The 18,311-nt window shown below is 53.3% G+C and overlaps 1 protein-coding gene across 1 annotated transcript in view; it reads right to left on the minus strand.

The window, feature by feature from the left end:
• Positions 1 to 18,311, minus strand: part of LOC138491245 (disintegrin and metalloproteinase domain-containing protein 9-like) — a 2,911,326-nt gene that overhangs the window by 602,309 nt on the left and 2,290,706 nt on the right. The window lies entirely within an intron of this gene.

An 18,311-nucleotide genomic window follows, 5' to 3' on the forward strand; every position in this document is an offset into this window, starting at 1 on the left:
TGGGGTGAGTTTATGGGTCATTTTGGCCAGGTTGTGGAGGGGAGTAAATGGAACATCACATAAGTGGACATAAATAGATTAAGGACAACGAACATTGGACATTTTTAAGTGCAGGTAGGCAGTACGGCCAGCTGTGCCTGGGATTTGACCATGATAGGTGAAGTGCTAGAGTGGAGACAGAGGAAGCGATGGACAGAGGCAGGTTAGAGGAGAGGGAAACATGTTAGCTAGCAAGCAGGTGAGAGGTAGGTTAAGAGAGTTACTCAGAGCCAAGGAGGCAGGCTTTTAGTTTGATTTGAACAAACCTGTGTGGATTTGTAATTGTGTGTTTTAGTGTAAATGATGAACCACAGACAACACTAATAAACATGTTCTAAAGAGAGCGGTGCCCAATAGTATCTTGTTTTTTTGTTGCAACATATGTTTTTAATGTAACTGTGATGATTGCATTACAAGGTGCAGCATTGGCCAAGAACAAGGATACAATTAACATTGACATTTCATTTTGCATAATTGTCAAACAAGAAAACCCCCCACAAAGAACCAAAGAAGGGAAAGACAGAAAAGAAGAGAAACAAAATATAGCACGACTAGCTACAATTCAATAGTTGTTCATTCCCTGCCAGCTTTCCCACTTAACACCCGTATGGCTACTGCAGTGTTAGGTATTTCAATAACAGAGGCCAGAAAACATCTTTTCTCTATCAGAAACAAACTCCAGGAAAGAGCCCCAGATTCCAGAGAACTTTAACATTCATCCCACATGGAGAGCTGACATTTCCTCCATCCCCATGATCTCCCATACCTTCACCCACCAGTAAGAGGTGCACAGATCCTCCGCTATCTTTCAAAAGTGTGCACAAGTGATCTGTGCGACCATCAACAATTCAGATATCAGATCTGCCTTGGGACACGCCATTGGAATCATGACATCTTCAGGGACATCCCCAAACAGGAGGGTCAACGGACATGTGGGGAGCTGGGTGCCTGTGATCTCCTTGATTTTGGATCAGATCTCTTGCCAATAGGTCTGTATGATGGGACAGTGCCAGCACGTGTGGGCTAAGTCTCCCAGCTGTCTGCAACCATGCCAACAACGGTCAGAGTAGTTAAGGCGAATTGCATGCAATCGCTGAGGAGACAAGTACCAACGGAAACAAAATTTGAGTCCCTCTTCCTTATTGAGAGCTTTTATGCACCACCGGCCCAGCATATATGGGAATCTTTCCCCTAGAGACACATTTTCAAGTAAATGATAACATGTGGAGACCCTACGCGAACTCTGCCCTTCCAGCACCCTAAGTTCTATGCCTATGGGAGAGCGACAGCACGCTTGCCTGACCCCAGTAATAGACACTCAGTGGCATAGCTGCACATAGCGAAAGCATTCCCACTCCAACAGATTAAACCTCTCCTTACAGTGGAGCCTCATCCTTATAGAGATCTTGTAGTCTTAAGGTCTCTCTGGAGCCCTAATCTTTGAACTTGTTTGTGTGCATGCCTGGTGAGAAAGCGGGATTGGGGAGAGAGGACCTAGCCCCAATTTGAAACCATGTTGCGCGCATACTTTGTCCCAATTCTGCAGGGTGGTGAAGGTGACCAGTAAAAGACTGCCATGTGATTGTCTTGCCTCTTTGTGGAGGAAGGAGAGGAATGCCCATGCTGGAGAACAACAGTTAGTTACAGGTAAGTAACTTGTTCCTTCTCCAGCATGGGGTCTGGCATGGATTCACATGCTCATGAATAAAAGAATACATAGCAGTACACACATGAACAACCACGGGAGGTGGCAACAGACTCAACATTAATCAATACAACAACTCAACATTAAGCATCTCTTACCTTCTCACCAGGCTCACCTTAGGCGAACAGGTTGCGCAGCACTGCTTAGCCGACCCTGGACTCCTCCCTGGAATCCCGGTTGACGCAGTAGAATTTCGTGAAGGTGTGCGTCGACCTCCACGTAGCAGCCCTGCAGATGTCCAGCAGGGGCACACCAGATAGGAACGCTGTGGTAGCTGCTATCGCTCTGGTGGAATAGGCTCTCGGACAGCCGGGCAGAGGTCGGTTTGCCAACCGATGACAGTACATGATACAGCCGAAGAGCCATCTGGAAATGGAAGCCTTTGAGAGAGCCTTCCCCTGATTGACAGGTCCAAAGTTCACAAAAAGTTGTGACGTCTTCCGAAAACTCTTCGTGCGGTCCGCGTAGAACTTCAGCGCTCTAGCCACATCCAGCGAGTGCAAAGTCCTTTCAGCCGGCGACGAAGGCGACGGGAAGAAAACAGGCAACACCAAGGGTTCGTTGAGGTGGAAGTCCGACGGCACCTTGGGCATGAAGGAGGGGTGCGTCCTGAGCGCTACCCTCGTTTCGTGAAAAGTCAAGTACGGGGTATGCAGGAAAGGCCTGGATCTCTCCCACCCGTCATGCGGAGGTGATGGCCACAAGAAACGCTGTTTTCCACGACAAGAACTTCAACGGAGCTGAGTGCAGAGGCTCGAACGGAGGTCCCATGAGCTTGGTCAGCACCACGTTGAGCTCCCACGCCGGGGCCGTAGCCTTCACCAGCGGGAACGATCTGAACAGTCCCTTCATGAATTCTTTCACCAGACGATGAGACCACAAAGACGTCCGTCCCGTGGTTCTGGTGTATCGGGAGATCGCAGCAAGATGAATCTTGATGAAGCGTGTGCCAGTCCAGCCTTGGCCAGCGACAGTAGGTACGGCAGTACTTGAGGAGCTGTAATCCGTAGAGGGTTAATCTTCTGTGCGTGGCACCAGACAGAGAACCTCTTCCATTTGTGTCCGTAGCATTTAAGAGTTGAGGATGCCCTGGCCTTTGCAAGAACCTCTCTGCAGTCGGCCGGTATGTCGTAACCTCCAAACTCTAACGCTGCAGGAGCCAGGCCTGCAAGTTCAGCGACTTCGGGTCGTGATGGAGGATGGCGCCTCCTTCTCTGGAGAGAAGATCCGCGTCCACTGGCAGCTTCATTGACGGGAACGTTGACAGTCCAGAAGGTCCGGGAACCATATCTGCCTCGGCCACGCAGGTGCGACGAGGATCATCCTGCACCGTGACCTCTTGAGCTGGTTGATGAGCCGGATCAGCAACGGCAATGGGGGGAACGCGTATAGAAACAGGCCCTCCCAGGGGAACGAGAAAGCATCGCCCATGCTCCTCGGCTGGGGAAACCTGCTGGAGAACCTCCGGCACTTGGAGTTCGTTGCCGTCGCGAACAGATCGATCTGGGGTCACCCACCGTCGGAAGAGGCGGTCCACTAGATCCTGTTGTAGTTTCCACTCGAGGCACGAGCGCAGCTCTCTGCTGAGCGAGTCGGCGATGGTGTTTTTTATTCCTGCCTGATGAAACGGCACCAGAAACATCCCTTGGGCGACGGCCCAATGCCACAGATCCTGCGCCTCCTTGGACAGGGCTGGGGATCTGGTACCGCCCTGCTTCCCGATGTAGAACATGGTGGTGGTGTTGACGGTGAAGATCCTCACCACCTTGCCCTTGAGGGACGGAAGGAAGGACCTGAGGGCCCAATACACTGCACGGAGCTCCAGGACGTTGATATGGAGGGACTTCTCCGTCAGAAGCCAAAGGCCTCTCGCGTGCAGATTTTCGGTGTGCGCTCCCCACCCTTCCAGGGAGGCATCCGTGGTCACTGTCTTCTGGTGGCCCGGGGTCTGGAAGTCCATGCCCGCCGTCAGATGCACGCGGGTGCCCCACCACCGGATCGCTCATCGGAAGCTCTCGTCGAGTGTGATCCTGTCCTCGAAGCTGCCCGTCGTCTGGATCCAGCGAGCATCCAGGAACTCCTGTAACGGGCGCATCTGAAGCCTGCACAGGCGGATGAGATAAATGCAAGAAGACATCATTCCGAGGAGGGATTTGATGGACCTCACCCTGGCCGTGTCCGCAACCAGCATCCGCTGCACCTTGCCCAAGATGGCCCTCGTCCTTTCCTCCGACGGAGAGGCCAGAAGCGCCACTGTGTCGAGTTTCGCTCCCAGAAACAGTGCGTCTTGCGCGGGCACCAGGTGGGACTTGGCATAGTTTATGGAGAATCCCAGCTCCGTGAGTAGTTGGACGGTCCTCGCCGTGTGTTCTGCGGCAAGCTCCCTTGTCTTTGCTCGGATGAGCCAGTCGTCCAGGTAGGGGTAGACGTGGATCCCCTCCAGGCGCAGCCGCGCCGCCACCGGCGCGAGGCACTTGGTGAACACCCTGGGTGCCGACCTCAATCCGAAGGGAAGGGCTCTGAACTGGTAGTGACGCCCTTGGACCACGAATCTGAGAAACTTTCAGTGTCCCTTTAGGATGGGGATATGGAAGTAAGCATCCTCCAAATCCAACGACGACAGGAAATCGGCCTCCTCCGGCTGACCCAGGACGTGCTGGAGGGTGACCATCCGGAACTTCTGTGCCTTGATGAATTTGTTCAATCGTCGTAAGTCCAGGATGGGATGCCATCCTCCTGTCTTCTTCTTTCACGAGGAAGTATCTTGAGTAAACTCCGGAGCCCCGAAGGCTCTTTGGGACGAGCTCGATGGCGCCTTTCTTGAGCATTGCCTTTACCTCCAAGAGAAGTTGAGGGACGTGATGTTCCTTCCTGGCCAGGGGGGGGGACGCGCGGGCACTTCTTTAGAAACTCGAGTGCGTGACCCTGGGCCAGGGCGTCCAGCACCCAACGGTCGGTGGAGATGGACTCCCACACGCTGACGAAGTTCGCCAGACTGGGATGCTTCGGTGGGGGCCCGACCCCACGGCCGGTTCAGTCCTGCTTCAACGAGGCTTTGCCGCCTTGTCCTCCCTGGCGACGACGGCGGGGTCCGCCCGACTTGCCTCGTCCCCTGTAGGCTTCCTGTGACGACAAACGGGCCGCTTGACAGTAGGTGGAATATCCGCCGCCGGAACCTTTGGAGGCACCCTGCTTGCCTCCGGTGCTCCGAAAGGGCGGCCGTCGTTGTAGGAGAACACCAAGAGCCCGGGCCGTCTCCGTGTCCGCCTTGATGGCTTGTAGGGAATCGTCCACTGTTTTCCCAAACAGGTTGCTCCCGTCGAACGGCATGTCCAAAACTCTGGTCTGCACGTCCTGCCGGAAGTCCGTTGCCTTGAGCCATCCACGCCGTCTAAGGCACACGCCGTTGCCCAACTGGCGAAATCCAGTGTCGGCGATGTCCGTCGCTATCGTAATGGCGTGGTCCGACGCCACTTCTCCTTCCTGCAAGATCTCTAGGGCCTCAGCCCTCTTGTCGTCCGGTAGGAAGTCCAGTAGGGGGGCGATCTTGTACCACAACTCCCTGTCGTAGCGGGCTACGATAACCAAGGCGTTGGCAGCCTTAATCGTCGTCGCTGACGATGAGATGACTCTGCGTCCCATTGTGTCCAATTTCTTTCCCTCGCCGTCCGGGGGGGAGGTTGACGTAGAGGCCGAAGCTCCCCCCGCTTTCTTCCTGGCCGCCGCGGAGACGACCGAGTCCCGGGTCGGCTGTGCCCGAAGGCACAAGGGGGCCGGGACCCGGTACTTCTTCTCGTACCGATCCCTTCTCGCAGGCATTGTGGATGGGTTCTTGAGGAGGGCGAGACCCTCATCCCAGATATCGTCCAGTAGAGGTACAGCGAGGACCATCTTCCTCTTGGTCTCGCGCCTTTGATAAAGGAAACCTTCCTTCTTCTTTTCTTCTGGGCAGAGCTGGAAAAGCTCGGCTGCCCTGGCGATCATGGCATGAAATGATCCAATCTCGTCGGGCGGGGAAGCCCGGGGAAGAGGTGACGACGGAAGATCCTCGTCGTAAACCTCGTCGTCTGTACCCGTCGCGGACGTGTCCGTCCCCGTATCATCCCCACGGGTCGTGGACGGGGAGGAGGGCTGAGCAGGGCGCGATGGTTGAAAAGGAGGTGGAGGATGAATCCTTCTTCTCGAAGGAGGAGGGCTCCCAGAAGGGCCTGGCTCCGGGTCCCCCGTCGGGAGCGGTTCCTCCGTTGGTGGTAACGGCAATCTCGTCCTTATCTCCGAGCATAAAGACTGTATAGCCAACAAAATGGCAGCTGAGTTGTCTTGCGGCACTGGTTGAGGGGATTCCGACGGGCGGTCAGGAGCCTCGTCGGCACCCTCGACGTTCTCGTCGTCTCCTACGACGGGGTCCCTCCCGACGGGCTGGTCTTCTTCCAGGCCAATGCCGTGGCTTAAGACTTCGATCAGCTCCTCTTCAGAGGTTGAGGCCGAATCCACGACGACCTCCTGCCCCCCCTTTTTCTTCTCCGTCGGAGGTTTCACGGGGGTCCTGTTGATGGGCTTGAAAGAGGACTCCCTCCGCGGTGGCAGGGAGACTCTGGGCCCCGAGGTCGCCTCCACTGGTGTAGCCTCCACAGGCTGAGCAAGGACCGCGCGACTGTCTCGATAGAGGCCTTGGCAGGGTGGATCAAGGCTTTCACCACCTTAGGTGCGCTCACCGCCTTCTCCTTGGGGGGAGGGTCACCGCCTCGCCCCCCCTCCGATGGGGCCTTCGAGCTCGACCGGGGTCTCTCCAGGAGCTTCGCTGGGTGCTCGGCCTTCCTCTTACCCGAGCCAGAGCGTTGGCTCGTGGTTGATGGCGCCGGAGAGGATGCGCCCTGCCTGGCAACCGTAGAGCCAACCGTTCGGCGCTCCCGGTGCCAGCGGACTCGCAGTGCTTGGCCTTCTGTTGGGCCCCCGTCGCCGGGGCGCCCTCAAAGGTCTTAGAAGACCGCTCGGACTTCTTCTTTTTCTCGCCTGACGGGCTCTTCCCTTCCAGCCAGTTGGCGAGACGCAGATGGCGGTCCTTCATGGTCCGCTCTGACATATTGCCGCAAAACACACAGTCCTTCTCCACGTGCGTCTTGTCCTCATGCAGGCAGTAGAGGCAAAGGGAGTGTTCGTCCTCATTAAAGACATTCTGAAGCTGGCATCCAGGGCAGACCCTGAACAGCTTTCCGGGCGTCGAGCTTCCCTTTTCCTGGGCCATGTCCGAGATGGGCCTGAGAAACTTCTGGAGTCCTCCAAAAGCGTGGCTCGACAAAATCTTCACCCTTGAGGGGCGTAGAAGAATCCGACACGGGTCCCCGTTGATCGGATAAAGAAACGGTGGAGCTTGAGGCTCTTTGACCGAAAAAAGAGAGAATTTTCCTATGAAAAAGCGCGAAAACGCACTAAAGCTCGAGAGCAATAGCACGAGGATCCCAACACTTGAGCGTGCGGTAAAAATCTGAAGATGGCTGCCAGAGGCGGGGCTTAGGGAGATGGCAGTCATTGGCTGTGGTCAGTATGACGCAGAGATCAGTGATTGGTTACTACTACGAAAGACAGATCAGAAACAAAACTGATACTGATTTTTCTTAACCGAGGATTCCCAGCCTGACGACAGGGAATATTCATGAGCATGTGAATCCATTCCAGACCCCATGCTGGAGGACAAATGGTTTAAAAATAAATGTACTTATATTTTTTATCTGAAACCTTGAGTCAGTGTTTGCTTGAGTCACAGTAATTGTGGTCCCTTTGTGTGATCTCTGCTACTGCTCATATACTCTTGAGATAAGCCTGGCTGCTCCGCTACTGCTACCACTTTAACATAGTAGTACAGGCTTGTACCTAAGGTAAAACTTGTATTGCCACCTATAGTCTTAATTGTGTGTGGTGGTCCCTAAGGGAACTACACAGGATTCTGCTTAACAGTTAGATGTGGCACTAAAACAGTAGCAAATGTTTTATAGTATTTGTTAGAGAAGCCATCCAGCCCGGGTGCTTTACCTGACGGGAGAGAGCGAACCGCTAGGGTGATTTCCTGGGTGTTTATGGGCACTTCTAGAAGATCCCACAGTTCCTGGGGGAGCTGGAGGAAACAGGACTAGAGAATAAAATCTTGCATTAAGGATTGATCCCCCTGGTGTGCTGCAGAATTTGCACAATAAAATTCCTCCACTATGCAAAGTTTTCCTGTCTCTGAAACAACACGTCTCCCCATTACGTCCCTATGCGCCTCGATGTAGTTACGCGTGGCCATCTTCCGTAGTTTGGCAGCTAACCATTTATTGGCCTTGTTCCCCTTAGTGTAGAAGTGTTGCTTTGTGAGCAGAATGGACTGTGCCCTCCTTCCAATGAGGTGCGCCTCCAGGGCCCGCTTAGCCACCCGTAGATCGCATGTGTCCTCTCCCTTTCCCACCTTCTCAAGCTGAAATTGGAGAAGGTTTCTGGCTTGCCACGTGCCGCTGATTGCTCTATTATACTCCCTGCCCCCCAGACTGTGCTTAATTCAAGATCCCTAGTGTTGTTCTATTTGAAATACAAAGAAAGACTTCAGTTGAGAAAAAGGCTTAAACGAGGGAGAGGGCGGGGCAAATCAAGTGCAACCTTGAGAGGTGCGTGGTCAGATAAAGCCTTCGGGTGTATATCTATGCCCACCACAGACGGGATGAGAGTGTTAGTGACAAGAAACATGTCTAGTCTGGAGAAGCCCTTTTGGACCGCCAAGTAAAAGGTGTGATCCCTTTCCCCCTGGTGAAAGAAGCACCACGTCAATTAGGGAGTGCTCGCGCAAGTATAGTGAGAACGAGAAAGTTATTTTTGTCATGGGGAATCGGGCCAGGGATTTTTCAATTGTTGGGTCGACTACACAATTAAAGTCTCCTTCCACAATGATTGGCCCTTCAGCGAATTCAGCCAAAACCCTTGAAAGTGAGAGCAGAAACACTTCTTGTTTGTCATTGAGGCCGTAAATCCATGCTAGGGTTACCTTGCGGCCATACAGAAGTGGCGTCAGTATTATATATCTCCCTTCCCCGTCTTGCAATCTCTTAAGCACCTCCAGGAGTGTGCCTTGGGGACCATGATGGCAACTGCGCATTTTTTGATCCAATGGCAGCAAAATAGGCAGTAAGATATATTTTGCTGTTAAGGCGCACTTAATCCATAGCTAATTAGTGAGTCTCCTTGAGAAATAGGGGGGCTGAGTCCAGAGTAGACAATCTATGAAGCAGCGCCTTGCATTTTAATGGAGCATTAAGACCCTGCACATTCAGGGTCACACAGGATACGTCTGGCACCGCCATCGTGAGTCCCTTCAGGCATGCACCAGGCATGAGAAACGCACATTATGCCATGCACAAGGGATAGAGAGGGCCACGATACAAAAGCGGAAAACGGTCTAACTCACATGATAGAAATTAAGCAATAATCCCCAAAACCAACACAAAAATAATGAGTAAAAGTGAGAAAAACTCAATTTAACTTCAACAAAACCCATCCAACCAAATGTATCAGGCACAAACCGCTTGGAGCACCCGTCTACCACCTTAACCCCTGCAGCTCAGCCTTTGGCAAAGCTCAAGTAGAATTTAACAGCAGTTCAACGGGAGAACAACAAATCTTGAAGTTTGAAGTGGCCCATGACTTATTAAGAACTAGAGGGGCTAGGCAGTCCAGGAAGATGGATTGTTTAATTAACTGGCAGCCCCTACCGTCAGTCCGGGGCACTCAAGCATGGTTCAATATCGGGCTGCAGAGATGTCTTTGCAGGATCACTCTGTCTCCCTGGGTCTTCTCCTTCTGTATCCGGGGCTGGGATCCGAGTGGGGCTCCTCATAGACACCTTCTCCATGTAGCTATGTTTATGTTTATTGAATTTATATAGCGCTTTAAGCTAAAGCGCTTTACAATATAACAACAGATACAAAGTGAGAGAGCATATTTACAAACATGAACAGGTCATAGAACAATACGTAGAACTATTTACAAGGGGGGGGTGGGGACGGTGTAGGATTTGAGGTAGAGGGGGGGAGGGAGGAGGGGAGGGGAAGGGAAGGGGGAGTGATCTGGTGTCCTCATTGCCTTTAAGTAGTATTTGTTACTAATTTAAGGTTTGAGGGGAAGGAGAGAGGATGGGGGGAGAGGAGGGGGACAAGGGTAGGAGAGGAGGGGTAGGGAAGGGAAGTCGGGGGGAGTGTAGAAGATGAGCTTTCAGGGAGTGGCGGAAGGATGAGTAGGTAGGGGTGGAGCGGATGGAGAGCGGGAGGGAGTTCCAGTGTAGAGGGGCAAAGAGTTGGAAGGAGCGGAAGCATGAGGAGGCACGTGGGGCTGGGGGCACAGTGAGGAGGTAGAGGTTTGCTGAGCGGAGAGAGCGGGAGGGGGAGTAAAATGAGAGAAGGGAGGAAAGGTAGGGGGCGCAAGGTCATGAAGAGATTTAAAGACAAGACAGAGGAATTGAAATTTCAGTTGTGAGAGGAAGGGAAGCCAGCCAAGTTGAGAGAGAGAGGAAGAAATAGAGTCTCGAGGGCAGAGGAGGCATAGAGTACGGATAGAGGAGACGTACATGGATTTTATGGGGAGTTAGGTGAGAGACAGGGAGTCCAAAGAGGAGAGAGGTGCAGTAGAAGAGGCAGGAGAAAATGAGGGAGGAGATTAGGAGTTTGGAAGCATGGAATGTGAGAGAGGTGCGGATCTTCCGGATGTTATAGAGGTGGTACTGACAAGCTCGAGAGGTTAGAGAGATGTGGTTGGAGAAGGAGAGAGAGGAGTCGAGGTAGAGGCAGAGATTGCGGGCATGGGAAGATATGGGGAGGTTGGAAGGTGGAAAGTGGATGAAGGGAGGGGGAGAAGAGGAGAGAGTATTAGGAGGGAAGAAAAGCACCTCAGTCTTGTCAGTGTTGAGGGAAAGAAAGTGGGATGACATCCAATCTTTTGTGGCCGTGAGGCAGGAAGAAAGAGTGAGGTGGAGGTCAGATGTGAAGGAAGAGAAGGAAAGAAACAGTTGGGTGTCATCACCATAGAAGTGGTGGGAAATGCCGAAAGAAGAAGTGACTGGAGAGAGAAGGGAGGTATAGAGAGAGAAAAGAAAGGGTCCCAACACGGAACCCTGATGGACACCATAGTTGAGGGGGAGGCTGGAGGAGGTATAGCCGCCCCAGGAGACAGTGAAGGATCGATTGGAGAGGTAAGAGGTGAGCCAGGAGAGAACAGAGTCTTTGAAGCCAAAGGAGGACAGAGTGCTAAGAAATAAGGGGTGATCTACGGTATCAAAAGCTGCAGAAAGATCAAGGAGGATGAGAAATGAAGATTGCTTAGCGTAGCGAGCAGTGAGGAGAGAGTTGAGGACATAGGTGAGGGCTGTCTCAGTGGAGTGTTTAGGGCAGAAACCAGATTGAGAGGCAGGGAGGGGGGAGTGGGATGAGACGAAAGCAGAAATTTGAGAGTAGGCAAGGCGCTCGAGGAGCTTGGAAATAAAGGGGAGAAGGGAGTTTGGCCAGAAGTTGGAGGCAACGAGAGGGTTAGCGGAAGGTTTATTCAGGATAGGGATTATGGTAGCATGTTTGAAAGCTGAAGGAAAGGTGGCGGAGGAGAGACAGATGTTGAAAAAGGTGGTTAGGTAGGGAATAAGGAGGGGGTACATTTTGGGGATGAGGGAGGTGGGGATGGGGTTAAATGGGGCAGCAGTAGGGTGAGTTTTGGACAGGAGGTGGGAGACGCATGCAGGGGTGATGGGAGAAAAGGTGGACAAGCTGGCAGAGCTGGAAGGGGGGAGGGTGGTGGCGGGGAGAAGGAAGAAGAGGAGAGGATGTTCTGGCGAAGAGAGAGGATTTTGGATGAGAAGAAGTTGGCAAAGCCAGAGGGAGAGAGGGGAGAGTTCATGGAAGGGTCAGAAGTGGGAGGGGAGAGAAGCCGAGAGAGGGTCTGGAAGATACGGCGAGGATGAGAGGCTTGTGAGTGGAGGAGGCTAGAGTAGTAGGAGTGTTTGGCAGCTGAGAAGCAGGAGTCGCAGAGAGAATGATATGAGAAATAAGAGGATTGATTAGTCAGAGAAGGGGATTTGGTCCAGCATCGTTCGAGGCGTTGGAGGAGGCGGCGCATGGACAGAAGGTGTGAAGAGGGCCAGGGTTGGGAAGATTTATGAGAAGGTGAGAAGGGAGTGAGAGGATAGATTTGGTCAAGACTGGAGGTTAAAGAGGAGGACAGTGGGGAGAGGGCGTCATCTGCTGAGAGGGAAGCAAAATCAGAGAGGGGGGAAGGGAGGAAGAACATGAGTCGTGGAAGAGAGTAGGGTTAAAGTTGCGGAGGTTGCGACGAGAGAACGAGGGAGAGGAGTGGGGTGAGAGGGGGGTGAGGGAGAAGGAGAGCAAGGCGTGGTCGGAGAGATAGCTGGGAAGAGACGATACGGGGGAGGAACAGTAGGAAGAGAGAAAGATGAGATCAAGTGTAGCCAGAGGAGTGGGTGGGGGGGTAGGAAGGGGAGAGAGTAGGTAGGAGTCAAGTAATGAGAGAAGAGGAGAAGAAGGAGATGTGGGTGAGAGAGGAAGGTTGAAGTCGCAGAGAACAGAGAGAGGAGTAGGAGAAGGAGAGATGAGAGAGAGAAGATGGTCATGGTCTTCATAGAAGGAAGAGAGGGGGCCCGGAGGTCTGTAAATAATTAAGAAGGAGATCACGTGAGGAAAGGTGAAGGATTTGTAAAGAAATTCCAAGGAAGAGAAGGTGGGGAGTGTGAGGGAAAGGGATGAGGAAAGACATTTAGGGTGAAAAATGCGGCCGACGCCCCTTCCGCGTCCAGAGGGGCATGAGACATGGGAGAAGGAAGAGGAGGAGGTGGAGAGAGACGCAGGGACTGTGGAATTGAAGAGGGGGATCCAAGTTTCGGTGATGCAGAGGAAGTGAAGGTTGAGTCGGAAGAACAGGTCAAGGGTCACAGTGGCTTTATTGCAGATGGAACGGGCATTCCAGAGGGCAATAATGATGATGCTTGAGGGGCTAGCAGTGGGGAGATGGATAAGATTGTGGTGAGAATCGATAGTGTGGGAAGAGAGTGGTGGGTGGGGGGGGAGTGAGGAGAGCGTGGACATTAGTATGATGGAAGGAAGAGGAGGAGGAGGAGGAGGGAGAGGGGGAGGGAGAAGGATGGAAGACGACGGAGGGAGAGACAGATGGGGTGCATGGCAGGAAGGGGAAGAAGTAAGTTCTGGTGGATGTGGGAGAAGTGAGGACAGCAGGGGCCAGGAATAGGGGATGCAGCAGGGAGTGATCAAGGGGGAAATTGGAAAGGCCAGCAGAGCGGCAGGGTGTCCAGGGCAGAGGGCAGCAGAGCGTCCAGGGCAAGGGGTGGGTAGCGGAGGCAAGGAGGAGTCCCAAGTGTTAGGGGCCAGAGTGGCAACAGTAGGGGCCTAGAGTAAGGGTTGTGGCAGGGTACGAACAAGGGCAGCTGGAGAGATCAGAAGGGCAGCTGAGCGTCCAAGTTAGTGAGCAGCAGAGTGTCCTTAGAAGAGGGGACAGTGGGCAGCTGGAGAAATCAGCAGGGCGGCAGAGCGTCCAGGGCAGTGAGCAGCAGAGCGTCCTTAGAAGAGGGGACAGTGGGAGAGCCAGGAGGCAGCGCAGCTGGGGCGCAGTCGCCTCCCCCATCAGCTCCCTCGCTTCCCCTTCCAGGCCAACCAGGTAGTGGTGATTATGATAATCGAATATTAGCTTACAGGCGATTCCCCAGCGGTAACAGATCTTCTGTGACTGCAACCAGGTGGAGACCCCCTGTAACCACTGCAGACTGGCCAGAGTGTGGGGCAACAGGTCCTGGAATAAGGTGAGGGTGCCTCGGAATTCCACTTGCTCCCTTTTCCAAGCTGCTGCCATGATAGCCTCTTTTTGTCGAAAGAAATGCACACGTGAAAATACATGTTGGAGCAAGTTGTGTCGTTGCTGTGCAGAAGAAAATATAAGGTGGGTCCTATCCAGTATCAGCTCTTCAGAATCTGTGAGTTCCAGCAAGGAGCTAAACAGATCACAAACATAGTAAGCCAGCTCATGGTTCTGGAAGTAGCGTGGGACCCCCCTGGAGGCGAATGTTATTTCTTCCCGATCTGTTTTTCAGATCCGCCTACTTGGCCCAGATTTCCTCAAGTTGTTCCTCGATACCAACCACTCAGTTCACTAGTTCTGCCTGGTCGTGGGCTTGTTTGCACACTGTGTTTTCTAGATTCCAGGCCCACTTGGTGGGAGTTAAGGTCCGAGATTGATTTGGCTAGGCTCTCCTTAGAGGATTTAATCTCCTGGGTGATCTGAGTCATGTCCTGCTTAAAGGCCAACAGCTGGTCCCCAAAATCCTGTCTTGAGAACGGAGGGTCTGTGTGGGCAGGTGTAGGCGGGGGCGAGTGGACCTCTGCTCATACCGATTGCATTGGCTTGCTATTTGTATCCTGCAAGGTCAGTAATGCTTTGATGTCCGATGTCTTCACCTTACCTCCCACTTTGGGCATCGCAGAGCGAAATGCAAGCCCCAGTCACCCCGCTAGCAAAGTTGGCGAGGCTCCCTGACCCCCCCTTCCCCCGCCAGCCGCGGCTAAAGGACACTGCAAACAGAATGGAGGACGTGTTTAGGAGGGCCCAGGAGGAGGGCTATGCAGGGGCTGTGACCTAGCAAAGTGCGGAGGGGAGTCACATCCATATTTAAAACATATAGGATCCCAATCAAAAGGGCCGCCCGTGCTGCTGCTTCTCTGCCGGCCCTCAAGAGCACCACACAGATGGACCAGCTGCCTAGGTCGAGCGCTGGCTGTACAGATGTAACAGGCTCACAGTGGGGACCCCACAAGTCTGGTAGCTTCCAATGCAGGTAGTAATGAAAGATGCTTGATCGGTCTGGTAGCCACTAAAGCAGGTATGATACGATATGGCATTTATAACGTGCCTATACCCAAGGGTTTCAAGGTACGACGAGGCAAGGGAGGGGGAACAAAGGGAGGACAGACAACGATTCTACTAGACCAGGTGTCATTCAGATCGCGGTAGTGCATGGGATGGGAGAAGGGACAGTACAGTACATGGGAGTAGATAATAACAATAAGTAAAAGTAACGGCCATCAAGTGGCAAGTGCAAGGGTAAGTGCAGACATCAGGTGTCAAGTGCGGGTAGGCGGACTGTAGGGATACAGAAACAGTCCCCAAGTGCGGGCGGTTGCCAGGCAGGCAGTGCAGGTGTGTGTGACTGGCGGGGGAGGGACCTGGGCACGCGATCAGAGGGTGTCCAGGTAACCAGTGCAGTTCCGGTTACAGCCAGGAGGTCAGCAGGGGAGAGGAGGAGAAAAAGCAGAAGCAAAGAGAAAGGTTTTGAGGTGCTTCCGGAACCGGAGATGGTTCTCCTCAAGTTTAATGGAGTCAGGGAGGCTGTTCCAGAGGGAGGCCCCAGCTGAAGAAAGAGATCTACCACCAACTTGTTGCTTGGAGAAGCCAGTGACCCTGTGGGAGTTGGAGGTGGATGAGCGCAGAGCTTGAGAAGGAAGATAATTAGGAAGAGAGAGTTGAAGGTATTGAGGCCCGTGGACAATGGATAGGGTTTTGAACTTAATCCTCGCAGCGACTGGGAGCCAGTGCAGAGATTTCAGTCCTGGGGAGATATGATCCCTGGGCTTGAGGCCAAGGACAAGTCTCTCAGTCCTGTTCTGGATGAGTTGCAAAGGGCAGAGAGTAGAGGCAGGCAGATTTAGAAAGAGGCTATTGCAGTAATCCAGCCTAGAGAGAACCAGAGCACTGGAGGCAGTGAGCTTCTGGGGGAAGGAGAGGAAAGGAAGAATACCTCTGAGGAGGTGCAGCTGGTAGTGTGACTTCTTAGAGACGGAGTAGAAGATGACCCTGAGGTTCTTAGCCATGCAGGTGGGAGCAGGAAGAGGGCCAAGAGAGGCCGGCCAGAGAGCGATAGGAAAGGAGGGAGCGGGTGTGCCAATGAGGAGAATCTCAGTCTTACTGGCATTAAGGCAGAGGTCATTGGCGGCACACCACTCCTGGATAGCAGACAGACAGTCACAGATGAGGGACGGAGAAGAGGTGGCCGAAGGTAGCCTGAAAATGAGCTGGGTGTCACCCGCATAGCACTGAAAGTTGGGGCAGAGAGCGGCAATGCGGTGGGCAAGGAGTGCCAGGTATTGGTTGAACAGCCAGGGAGAGAGGTTAAACCCCTGTGGGACACCACAGGTAGAGAAAAAGAAAAGATAGCAGAGAGGAAGGACCTAAGTTGGACCTGGGAGGGTCGGTCAGAGAGGAAAGAAGTCAGCCACTCCAGGGTCTGACCGGTGATACCCAGGTTATCACGGAGATGATTGAGCAGGATGGCATGTTTGACAGTGTCAAAGGCAGAAGCGAGATTAAGCAAGATCAGGACACATGGGGTGTTAGAGTCAAGGTTGGAGATTAGGTCTTCACAGATGTTCAGGAGAGCAATTTCCGTGCTTCTGGCAGCTCTGAAGCCAGACTGATGGTCATCAAGACAACCACCAGATTCAGTGTGGACATTAAGCTGGGAGATGGCCAGTTTCTCCAGGAGCTTGCCCCGGAAGGGAGTGATGGAGATTGGGCGAAAGTTAGCCAGGCATGAGGGGTCAGCAGAGGCTTTCTTAAGAAGACGGCGCACAAGGGAGTGCTTCAGGGGGGATGGTAATACTCCAGTGGCAAAAGAGTGGTTGCAGAATCAGCCAGGGCAGGAGCCAGTGAGTCGATGTGGTCCTTGATGGTTTTGGAGGAAGAGGGGTGAACCTGTTTTGACTACACTTTCTTAGATGCTACTTGTCTAGAAACCTCGTCTGCGGAGAACAGGGGAAAGGCAAAGAAGGGGGGAGGAGAGATGGCTGCAGAAGGACCAGACGAAGAGCAGGGAGTAGAGGGAGGGAGGGGAGAGGAGGAGAGTAAGGACAGGGTATCCTGAGTTTGCGAGATGAAGTGAGAAGCCAATGCCATACAGTGGGCCTGGGAAGGGACAGGAGAGGTAGAGACTGCGGCAGGATTGGCCAGTTCCTTGCAGATTTTAAAGAGTTCAGCTGAGTTGTTAGATGCTGCAGAGACGCTGTCTTGGATATGAGCTCTCTTCTTGGTGAGGACAGACAGCCGCTATTGTCTTTGGACCAGGCGTCAGGCCAGTTTGTCAGAGGATGTACATGAAGCATGCCATTTCCTCTCGGCCACCCTGCACTTGCATTTAAGGGTGACGAGGTCTGAGTCGTACCAGGAGTTGCACTTGGTTTTGGGCTTCAGGCGGATTCTCATGACAGGGGCAAGGATATCAAGAGTATTAGATATAGCAGAGTGGAGCGTGGAGAGGGCTGTATTAGGGTGAGAGTCAGCCAAAGGGGGTAGGGAGTAGGGGGTGAGAAAGTGGCTGCGAAAGCCTCAACTGAAATGCGCTTCATGGGTCGGATGACCGAGAAGGTGGGTGGCAGTGATGGAAGTGGTTTGGCCTGTGGGGTAGAGAAGGTGAGATGGGAGGAAAGGAGAAAGTGATCACTCCAGGAGAGAGGAGTGGTGAGGGGGATAGAAAGGGAAAGGTCTGAGGAGATCAGAACATCCAGAGTGTGCCCTGTAGAGTGAGTCGGGCCAGAGGGGAGAATAGTGACAGGTAGTAGTGATAGATGCTTGTTCAGAGGCAGGCTCACATTGATAGCTAATAACACTTAGGCCAAGGAGGATAGCATGGGCACTTTTATTCAAGGAAGCCGGGCGCCTTTCAGTGTGAGGCATCTTCGCACCAGCCAACTTCCTCCACTCAGACCCAGGCTCTAGGACCTCAGGCTGCACGTCCGCTTCCACAAGGGGGGGTGCAGCTCCAGCCTGGCGGGGAGAGCGCTCTGCAATCCAGCAGGGGAGCGCCGGAGGGGTGACAGTGCCTCCCCGGCGCTAGAAGCTGCACACCACTCCGCACACCACCAGATCCCTGGCTCATCAGAAGCCTGCAGGGGCCACCATGTTGTGGAGGCTCACCCACCTTCAGGTCACCCCGCTCCTCTAATCCCAGGGCTTCCAGCAAGCGCTCCTAGATCCTGGCAGTGACATCGCTTGCCGCCCGAGCCCCAGCGTTGCTTTTTGTGGCTCTTCCGCAATGGCAACTGCCTCAGTAAGCTGTAGCGAGGGACGCTGCCATGTTATGTGGGCCACGGGGAGAAGATGGCACCCGCCTCAAGCAGACTCCCATTGAGGCTAGGTGCCACGGTAGCTGAGGGGTAAAGATGATTAAAACAGACACATTCAGGGGTAAAACGGGTGCTCAGCGGCAGAGCCGACAGCAGGCACGACTGCATCCGAGCCCACATAGGCACGCCCGAATAGTATCTTGCTTAATTTGCATGCATGGTTGTGTCAAAGATTTCTATCTATGAATATATTGTTTTGAAATTTCTGCCAGGGAGGAATCTGGTGCCATTACCTTAATATTGCAGCCAATGTCTAGTCTGGCCACAATGCAAAAAGGTCCATTGAACATTGAAAACCAAAGGTCAAGGCCCGGCCTGCCCCACCCTGTCTCCCCAATTCACACCATTCAATCTGTCCCATCATC

The sequence above is a fragment of the Ambystoma mexicanum genome, chromosome 10, assembly GCF_040938575.1.
Source record: "Ambystoma mexicanum isolate Mex_15411 chromosome 10, UKY_AmexF1_1, whole genome shotgun sequence".
Lineage (NCBI taxonomy): Eukaryota > Metazoa > Chordata > Amphibia > Caudata > Ambystomatidae > Ambystoma > Ambystoma mexicanum.